Source organism: Rutidosis leptorrhynchoides, chromosome 7 (assembly GCF_046630445.1).
Source record: "Rutidosis leptorrhynchoides isolate AG116_Rl617_1_P2 chromosome 7, CSIRO_AGI_Rlap_v1, whole genome shotgun sequence".
Lineage (NCBI taxonomy): Eukaryota > Viridiplantae > Streptophyta > Magnoliopsida > Asterales > Asteraceae > Rutidosis > Rutidosis leptorrhynchoides.
This window is the reverse complement of record NC_092339.1, coordinates 176,865,598-176,876,725: the sequence shown is the minus strand read 5'-3', so window position 1 is coordinate 176,876,725 and position 11,128 is coordinate 176,865,598. Positions and strand designations below refer to the sequence as shown.

General features: G+C 33.8%; 1 non-coding gene across 1 annotated transcript; it reads left to right on the top strand.

Moving 5' to 3' along the window:
* Positions 1-2,508: 2,508 nt before the first annotated feature.
* Positions 2,509-2,615, top strand: LOC139860854 (small nucleolar RNA R71). The gene has a single exon (XR_011763473.1). It is a non-coding gene; the product is annotated as a small nucleolar RNA R71 (small nucleolar RNA).
* The last annotated feature ends 8,513 nt before the right edge of the window (positions 2,616-11,128 follow it).

Below are 11,128 nucleotides of genomic sequence, written 5' to 3'. Positions count from 1 at the left end.
GGAATCCTTGCAACTTCCTCTTCGATTCCATACCGATTACATCTAATTTGGGTAACTTTCTAAAATCACTAGATTTTGTGTTCTTGATGTTTTTAACTTATGAAGTTGTTAATTAGTGTCTATGGCTCAAGTCTAACATGAATATATGATTTATATTTTCGATCTTGTTATTTTTAGTAACTATCATGAACTTGAAAGTTTGGTATGTTTGATTGATGATTTGGTTGCTTAAATGTTGTTGTTATGATAAAGTGCAAGTATTACATGTGTTCCTAGTATCACTAGCTTCAATTTGATGTGTGGGTTGCTTTAGAAAACTTCATGAACTTGATTAGTGATTTTGGTGAAATTGGGTTAGGGTTTGATGAACTTGAAATGGACTTTTGATGCTTTGAATGACATGAAATGTTATTTGTAAGTGTCAGGTTGTATTGTATGCTTGATTACCTTCGAAACGGCATATCATTCATGTAAATTGGTTGCCGAATCATCGAATTGCATTTATGAACTTGAATGCATTAAATGAGGAGCTTTGAATGAAATTTTTGGTTGTTGTAAAAGTAAATGTGATTGATGAAATGTGTTTAGTTGTTTTCCTTGTCAAAATACCTTTCCGATGATATAAGATACATGTTTTGGTTGTTTGCGGGTCATAAATGGTGATTGTTTGAAGTTAGGTTCGTGCATTAAACTTGAAAACTGCCAGAATTTCTGCACAGGTAATGGCGCGGAGCGTCATATCCCCGCGCGGCGCGCCAAAGTGGGCTGACCAACTTGTCATTTAGAGGAAAAATGTTTGCTATGCTAGGGACCTCCGATTCACATGAAACTTGTTCTAATATGCTTATATATGAATAACTAGCACAGAAAAATAGTTCGGGACCCGACCCGAACTTGTTGACTTTGACCGACCAAAGTTTGACTTTTTGTCAAACTTAACCAAATGATTATGCAATCTTGTTTCTATACTTGTATCTTGCATGAAACTTGACAATTTGATTCACATGCTACATAATCGAGTCGTAACGAGCCATAGGACTAATTGAACATCTTTGACCTATCGTGTTTACCGTTATTGATACGACCTATTTGTTTAGGTCAAGACTAGCATTGTTCTTTGCACACGTTACTTTTTGAAGTACTTATTACTCGTGCACACAATGTGAGATCATAGTCCCATCTTTCAAACAACTTTTATACTTTAAACTATGAGATGAGAAACATATACGTATCATACTTTTACACTTTGAACACAAGTACGAAAACGAACATTCCACGTACAGGTTTGAACAAAAATCCTCAATTCAATTATCATTAGTTACACTTGCAGGGTGTAAACGAGAACTTATATTATGTGATCACATGGGCTTGACGAGCCTCATTCGGACGGTTCGCTACCGTTAGTGGATGAAATATATTTTCGAGTATAGTGTATGTTCTAACACTACGTAACAGGGTACAAAACAGTTAAGTTTGATAATTGGGTGCCCGCGAAACAAATAACAACTTTGGAATGCAAATAATTTTGATAATCATCTTATATTAAATCTTGTGGTTTAAATACAACGTTTACTAAAACACCTATGATTTCACCAACGTTTTCATTGACAGTTTTCTATATGTTTTCTCAGGTCCTTGAATGCTTAAGGATACATGCTTTCGCTTAATTTTTGATACTTGCTTGGATGTCGAGTACACGTGCATAGTTGGAGCGTCTTTTGACTATTTTTATAAATTGTGTCGCATAGGTTTCATTTGTACGTTAAACATTGAAATGTAACTAGTCATTGAACTACTTTTGTAAACTTGAAACATCCTTTTACTTATGAAATGAATGCGACATATTTTGGTCAAATGTCACGTTAAAGACTTATGACCACGTAACGAGACCTAAGTAGTCGGCGCCGTCAAACATGATTTGGTCGGGTCGCTACATTGGTTTCGGTTTAATTGGTAAATCTGGGTGGTGGATTGGTTTGAGAGTTGAATGAGACTTGCTTTTGGTTTGGGTTGTAGTAGCTTTGATTAGATTGATAAGAATTGTTGCCTTAGTTTGATGATCCACCCCTTTGATAGTTTTGATTACTCACATAGTTTACATGAGCATCCGAATTCATGGGAATATCGTCCAAATCAATATGGTTGCATTGGTTGATTTGTGGTCAATTCTTTGTGAGATGTGGGTCATCGCACCTTTCACAACCTACTTGCATTGCGACTATCGATTGTTGTAGCTTCTTCAACTCTTTCCCATACATTTGAAATTGATTGTTTAAGCTTGCAAGCGTGATTTGACCGTTGTCACTCTCCACTTGAGCTACACTTTTTCTTGGTAAATCTTGAGGTGAAGGGGCCCATTCGTAAGTACTAACCGAGATGTCTTCTTACAAAGTTTCGGCCGCATTTGATGATTTATACATAAACACTCCTCCCGCAGAGGAATCAAGATGTTGTCTAGTCAAAGGAGTAGTACCGCGGTAGAATGTGTTGACGTACTCCTTCTTTGTCAAACCATGTGGTGGTCAAGGCCTTAGCATCTTCTTGAAACGTACCCATGCATCATACAAAGACTCATCACTCCATTGAGTGAATGCATTAATCTCCATCCTAAGTCGTTCCGCCTTTGATGGTTGAAAGAAATGATTGATAAAAACATCGCTTAAATCTTGAAAAGTCCTAATCAAATCGGGAGGCAAATTTGTTAACCAATCTTTCGCATCACCTTGAAGAGTAAAGGGGGATGCCCTTAACTGCTAAGCATCATCGGTAACATCCTTGTTCTTATAGATATCACAAATGTCGTAAAATTTTTGAAGGTGCTCGAAAGGATTCTCCTCTATTAACCCATGATATAACATATCTTTGATCATTGTGAAGAAATTACCCACGATCTTCCAATTATCCGCCCCGATGGGTGGTTTAGTAATAGCCGGAGGCACCACCGTAGGTGCAACCAACCTAGTGTTCCACATCGGCGTGTCATTTGGATCATTTAGTTGTTCTTGATTAACCGACGATGGGTTGTTGGGAATACCATGACCGAATGGATTCTCCTCATTGTGAATTGGTTGACCGTCACCTTCCATCTTTTCTAAACAAAATGGCATAACCTCAAAAAAAATTCCTTAATACCCTTTCTTCTCTACGCTTGTAAACCCCGTGAACGTGTTTCTCCAGATTGGAAAATGGATGTGCAAACTCTTGATCCTTTTGGGATCTCCTTTTCATACACCAAAGTACCTAACCTTCAATCACAACACAAACACAAACGGTTTTCTAAACACAAAATATATAAAAACAAGAAAAGTAAGTTTTGCAAGGATAAATCCTTACAAAAGGATCGAACGATTAAAAGCTTAAGATAAAGATACAACTAGCTAACCGCTCCCCGGTAGCGGCGCAAAGAAGTTTGATGCTCGTTTCACAAACATATATTTATCTTCAAATTTTATACTTAAACGTGGACTCAACTATGTGACAAGCATACGAGAAACAATTACTCGATAGTTGCAATTAGTAAGTTTTTCGTTTAAGGTTCATCCCAAGAGAGCGATGAATGCTAGTTGAATCGATGAAAACTCATAATCATCCAAAGGTTTGTTTGATTGGGGGGGTATGAATTTTAGATATTAAGAAAACTATTGTAATTTAAACTAAGAACTAAGAGTGATTAAGTAAATATCAATGTTAAAGGCATGTCCACTTGCTTAATCCACTTGAAGCATTCGGGTTGTTCTTTTGTTCACTTAAGGTCTAATTGTGCTCAAACATTAGACTAGTATCCCTACTAGGTGTTATTGTGATCATATCAATACTTGTAAATTCCCATAAGCTTATACCAATTGATCTTAGTTGAATCATGCAATTATTAGCCTAGGTTAAAGTCCCCTAAAACCCTTTGGTAATCAAAATCCCTTAAGAAAACCAAACTTCACTATGTTGACTAAGGACCAATTGAAAACCAATCCAAATCGAGACCCCAATCCCTTGAAAGCCTAAATTTGATTGTCTAGATCACCTAAATATTGAAGTACAAATTGCTTCCCTATCAAATCCCTTTGAAAGCCACACAACTCATATAATCAAAGTAAAGTCCAAAAAAATCATAGCAAAGGATCTTTTGAATAATTCTAATGATAAATCACAATCATCAAACTAATAGATTCATTTAAACACACTCATCAACATCAATATGAACAACCCTTAGCTATCAAGCTTCATTAACAAGTGTACATAATAAAATCTAGCCAATCATGGCTAAAACTAGATCAATACAAGCAAATAAAGTAAATCTAAACATGATTAAGCAATAAACAAGAGTAGCTTGTACCAAACTTAAGAAATTACAAAAGTGCTAAATGAAGATGATGAAGATGATGAAGAACAAGCCCTAGATCTTGATCCAATCTTCAAATCCTTGATGTAGAATGGAATGGATGATGGAAACTTGATGAAATCCTTAATAAAATAGCTATTAAATCCTAATTTTGATTAGCCACCACGAACTATTCTATTGAGTGAATCCTTTATGAAACTCCTTTTTCTTATTCTATTTATACTCTTCAAAAACTGCCCAGAATTCGCAGAGGAACGTCGTTCCATGACTCGTATAGTAGAACACCGTTCTTGTTGACACAACGTCGTTCTTGAACAAATGTGGAACGCCGTTCTTTCAAAGGAACATCATTCCTGAATTGTGCTAGAAATGCCATCTTTTTCTGTTTTCATTTCCTTTGTAAATTTCCCAGGTAGAACGTCGTTCTTGGCTTTAGAACGTCGTTCTTGATGATGGAACGACGTTCCTTGATTCTGGAATGTCGTTCTTGATGCCATGATGAGCACTTTGCAGTTTTCTTGATACATTTGCACACTTTGGTCAATTTTACACCAAATTTACACTTAGAACTGCAATAACACTTAGAACGCGATAAAACCCAAGATCATAGCTTTTCGAGCACTTTGGAAATGAAAATCGAGTAAAACGATGTAGATATTGCGTGAGAAACATATAGTGGATGAGCAATATCAAAATGCCAAAATGAAAACCCACGAATTTTGTTTTTTGCTCACTTGAAATTTTAGAATTTATATAATCTATGTCTTTGTATTTGATTGTATCCGTTATGGTTTTTATTGTTCAAGTTGGATACATACAAAATAACATACTCGTGATTTGGAGTGTTGATTTTTGTAGATAAATTTATTGTTCAAGTTAGTAACTTTATATGACATGTATAAGGTGTTAATTTATCTAGGTAAATTGGTATTTTTGCTTATCTAGAACTCTTATTCTTATTTCCATAATTTAGGAAATGTTGATTTTACTATAATGTGTATACACCTCTATAGAATAGCATCAATTATCGCTTTAAATTACTCAACAAAGACCCTGGTTCGAATTCGTCCATTTCAATTTCTTTGGTGGTTTTGCTTTAAAAATTAGAATAAAAACATAAAACTATAATTAGAGGAGATGAGTGATCCTGTTAACCCCTTTCAAACTGTGTACATACCCTTAAAAAGCTGAAGGGTTATTATTTGTTGTTTGAGCAATATGATGTAAGATTATTTGAAATGTGATTTATTGTATCTTGAAGATTTGTCAGGTCACTAGGAAGTTCGATTTTGGAGCTGAGATTGGAGCTCCCTAGATACCACAGTCCACACGATGATATCCATCATAACAAGACAAATAGAGGAAAATCGAGAGTATGCAAGTGTTGCTACTTTACTTCTGATAATGATAGCAAGCTAAAAGAGCTTTTAACTTGAAGTTATTATCCTTCTGGTGTCCTCATTTTTTAACTTAAAGTACTTCATCATGTTTGGAATTCATAGTTTATTTAGAATTTGTGTTTATGAACTTTTAAAAAAGTTACGTTTTGAAACAATTAATGGGTTCGGTGGCTATTAGGGGTATATTGGTAAAAAAGTTCGTATGTTTGAACATACACAAAATGGCAGGGTGTAGGAAATAATTGTAGGTAAGGAGAAGTTTGAATATCTTTCAATTGAATAGTTTATAAACTTGCAGGTATCTTGCATAAGATTTCACCTCTGATTGGATAGTGATTTGATTCATAAATTGATGCACATTAAATAGTGGAAGATTTGGTTTATCTTTCACATTGATTTTGTTGTTAATTAATGTATTATGTGGTTAATTGTGATAACAGCAAGTCAGAGATCAAGATGGCGTTGAAACTAATCGAGATGATAAAAAGAAAAAGAATTGCAATGCAGAAGTTTTTGAAGAACGATGTTGCCGATCTTCTTCAAACTGGCCTTGAATCCAATGCTTATAGCAGGGTAATATAATTTCTTTCATTGTATTTAGATATATTGTTCTTTATAGTGTATGAACAAAATTGATATTTTAACAGTGATTTAAATGGAGTATTAAGATTAGTTTTCTTATTAAGAAGAGTCTTGTGACAAGTTGGTAAGAATAGCTGGGATATAGGTGCCTAGGTGGACCATTTTTGACAATAATCAGTATTATTTGTAATTTTTGAAAAATATGCATTAGTGGGTCCATCATCTAAATAGAGGAATGGTTTTACTTTATAATAATGGACGACGTAAATTGACTATGTGAAATACTTTTAACATGTAATTAGTTAAAGTTTTAGTTGAATATCGATCATTAATTAGATAGTTTAATAATTGATGCTATGTAGAGCTGCAATTGTTAAAAAAATTGTGACATTTTAAAGATTTAATATATATCATGAGTATGATTGCAAGAATTCAAAATTGATAAAAATTATATATAAAACAGAGGTTGAACAATTATATGCTGACCAAGTTATTTCACCACGTTATGAATTTGTGGAACTATCGTGCTCATTCATCTTAAGTCAACTATCAACCATGAATAAACAGAGGTAATGAGTAATAGTTTGAAGCTTCAGGAGTGTGCAACAACTTCAGTTGCAGCTTCGTCAACTACCAGCAACAACTTTAGTTGCAGTTTCTAGAGTGTACAACAACTATACTAAAAGCTGCTTTCGAATATGTGTTTTTTAGTGTAACATAGTAAGGAGTAATAGTTTGAAGGTGAAAATTCTAACCCATCAAATATTATTGGGTCAGTTTGTGTTGTTAATCTATATTTCAACTTTAATGCACAAAGTAACCGAATTATTGTAGCAATAATTGTAAATTTTGAGTATTTAATTAAGTTTCAAAATGAGATAACAAAATTTACATTGAAATGATTATTTAAAACTTAAACAGTAATGTACAAAGAAAGAAAGCTGACAAACAAACATGTATGAAATTGATATTATAAGCTTTGAAGAACTTCCTTGTAAACAACATTAGTTGTAGTATTTGCAACATTCATGTTATTATCTGCATATGAGCATCTTCAATCCAATTTTATTATGTACTCTAGAAATAGCAACATATAACTTTCCATGAATAAAGACCAGACGGGGTAAAAATAAGCCAACTCGTGATAGCGATTGACCTTGACTTTTCTTAATGGTCATTGCAAAACACATAGATACTGGAAACTGCTTTCTAGTGATCTTAAAGGGTAATGTATTATCATACAGATTCAATTTCATGCGTGGAATCAGGGTTTCAAAGCCTATATCCGTACCAATTATAACCCTAGCTGTTATCAACGATTTCTCAAGGTTAATAACCCTTAGTCTTGTACAATTACACAAACCATTGGGTTGGTCAATGTTTCTTAGTAACATGATCGGAACACCAACTTTTAGAACCAACTTGTGATTAGGAATACCTAAAAACTTAAAAGTGTTTAGGAATTCTGGAGATTGCATTACACGATCACCTGTCATAGAGTTGTCAGAAGCATCAACACCATCACAACTCAAGTAAGTAAATTCATCACTCGGGACCAGTTGTAACAAACGATCATTAATATTATCTACATGTTCATGAGTAGGATGAGCTCCAGTTTCATATGAAAAGGGTTTTGTTATCTTCACTATCAAAACTATATATAGATACTAACTCTTTCATGCTTATCAAGCATAGCACTTGCATTAACGTGTAGCAACTGCACAATATCTCTGTCAAATATCACGATATGTTCTCTATGCTAACTGAGTTCATGAATTATGGCCAACAAACACTACGAGCCGCAAGGTATATTGGTCAAGGTTTCATGATTACCTCTTGGACCCTCATTTGAACTTTGTAACTATACGTTATTTAAAGAAAATATAGACGTTCAAAAATTCATTATCCCATCAAATTTTCATTATCCCAAAATTTCAAATTATACGTTGAATATACTATTTAATCCGTATAATGAGTATTTATATAGATATTATGAAAGTGGTAGATAAATATTTTTGGTTTTAATTGCGGATAATTAGAGCAATTATTGTGTGAATAATTTGTTGACAGTTATCTAATTACAAATTCGTAAAAAATATGGAATTCGTGTTGTCAAATAGTTGTTTTAAAATCCAAAAAGATTGCAACAATTATATTTGTTGATAATTATGTTATAAAATTCAAAAAGATTGCAACACATATATTTGTTGATAAAAAATCCGTAAAAATTTAAACAATAAGATTGCATCAACTTATCCTTACAAATAATTTATTATCCCTACAAATATCCTTTAAAATCGAAAAAAATTTCTAGATCAATTAGAATTTGATCAAATCACATAGTATTTTTTTTCTAAATTGAAAGAAATTGCACCAACTTTTTAAGAACGTATTTTAAATTTGTTATATATTCCTTAGTCCTTACACTATAAGTTATTGGCATCAATTAACAATTTCAATATAGATATTTAAAAAAAATATGTTTGATCAAAATACGTTGGATAATTATTATTATACAAAATAAATATAATAAATCAATAAGATGTGATAATTTCAAATTTTTATTAATTAACATTTATTTTCTTATATACTAAATGGCGCCCAGAAAATGGTCGTTTCCTTCACAATCTCCTCCAAAATGGCATCTCATCTAACCTACCTAAAACTCCACCTCCTTTCTCCCAGAAAATGGTCGTTTCCTTCCCAATCTCCTCCAAAACGACATCTCATCTAACCTACTTAAAACTCCACCTCCTTTCTCTTCCAACTTCCAGAAACATCCACACACACCTCCTCTAACAAATTTACTAACATATTCTTCACCAATATCTTCACCTTCCTTTCTACTCAACAAATCACCTCATGAATCCTCACTTGCTTTCATAAAATCGTTGCTCTCACCAGAACTGCCCCTCCTCCCAGCTACGACCGACCTCAGTGTTGGCACCAGCCATCCATGGTGGTGGCGACTCAGATTCGGTCATTATCATTTTAGTGATATAGTTTGATGACCATTTCATCTTCTGTAAGGACCTCCGGACTATTAATTTAAGACAGATGAATTAGTTGACTAAGTATTCTTTTATTGGTAGTGGAATTATTTAAACGACAACTTAGACATGTTGACAAAATTTTTGAATCTTTTGATTTAAAGATAGCTAAATGTTCACTGTTATATTCTTTTATTGTACGTTAGTTGTGTGTCATGTGGATTGTCCATCACTGTAGTTTGAATGCCAGTAAGTTGCTTGAACAGTGTTTTATACTCTTAACTGGATGTGTGCAACTTTGATCAAATACATAAAAGAATCAGTTAGTGTTGTATATTCATACTTAGGGTGCGTTTGATAAAACTGAATGATTTAGCGCTGAATGGTTCAGAATCTGAATGATTCAAAGCCTCTGAATAAAGTTTGTTCTGAATGAAAATAAGCTGTTTGATAATCATTTAGAATTAACGATATAAACCGAGTAAAATTATCTTATGAAAGTGTAACATGAATAAAATATTCAATATACTTGTTAGTTAAGTGTTCAGGATAGGATTTGAGGAGAAATTTACAAAAAATGTATGCTCTTAATGGTTAAAAGAGTGTTTCATCTCTGAATGGTTCAGCACTGAATTCTGAACCATTCAGCACCATATGTCATTCAGAGGTCAGAAACAAACGCACTGAATGCTGAATGGTTCAGCATTCAGCACTGAACCATTCCATTAAGATGCAAACAAACGCACCCATAATTAGATAACAATGCTCACTGAAGATATTACTTTCATCATTCAAAAATTGCTTTTGAGTTTGTTATTATATTAGTAGAATAATTGGTACATGATGCCCTGTTACAAACTGTTGAGGTAACGTACACAAATCTATATTATTTCTCTACTATAGCACCATTTGACTTCAGACATGGTTGAAGGGAAATTTCAAATATCCAAATATATCACTTAACAACTCAAACAACCCACACATGACATTCGTATGAGGTAGTTTGGGCAAGTTAACTGAAATACTAACATTCCTTTCTTTTTCAATGTTTGTTTTAAGAATTGATTGTCTAATGTCTAATGTTGGAGCATTAGTTTAGCAACATGTTTGGTTGATTTGTTATCTATTACAATCAGAGTTCTAAAATTTTGATTAATCGTGCCAAACGCAGGTCCATGTTGATTGTTTGGGGCGACGGTTGCAGGTTCTGGTGACTGACTTCTATTCATCTCGAGGAGCTTCGTTTCCGTCTTTGGACATCGCAGTCTTTATGCGGAGTATGTGTGTCGTCCTCCGACCTGGTAGCGTCTTTGTTTGTAGACGAGTGGAGTAAATGTATGTTGCTTTTCACAGTTCCCGGGAAGAAGGTTAAAAAAATGCTGTGATGAACTGATGATTAATATGCGAGAGATGGGTAAAGAAACGAGAAAATATGGATTTGTATTTTGGCCGGGTAACCCATAGGTTCCAGCCATGACGATTCATGTTCCGTTGTTTCATTTCATACATAAATCTGAGCCGTTTTCCTATTTCATTTTTTATCTTTCTTTGAATAATTTTTATTCCTTTTGATGTGTTGCAGTTCCTTTTGTTACTAACATCCCTTTTTAAGTATTTCTGGCGCTAGCGGATACCTGTATGGTTACCGCATCTTTGGGTCTGGGCGTATTTGCTTCAGCTGCTCTTTTTAACAAACCAACGCATGGGTTCGCGTTGTCTTATCCTTCATTGCATATCGAGCGTCTATCATCAAGTAAGTGTTATAATTTTTTTTGGTTTGTCATCCGCTTTACGCATCATGAATTTTATTGATACATACC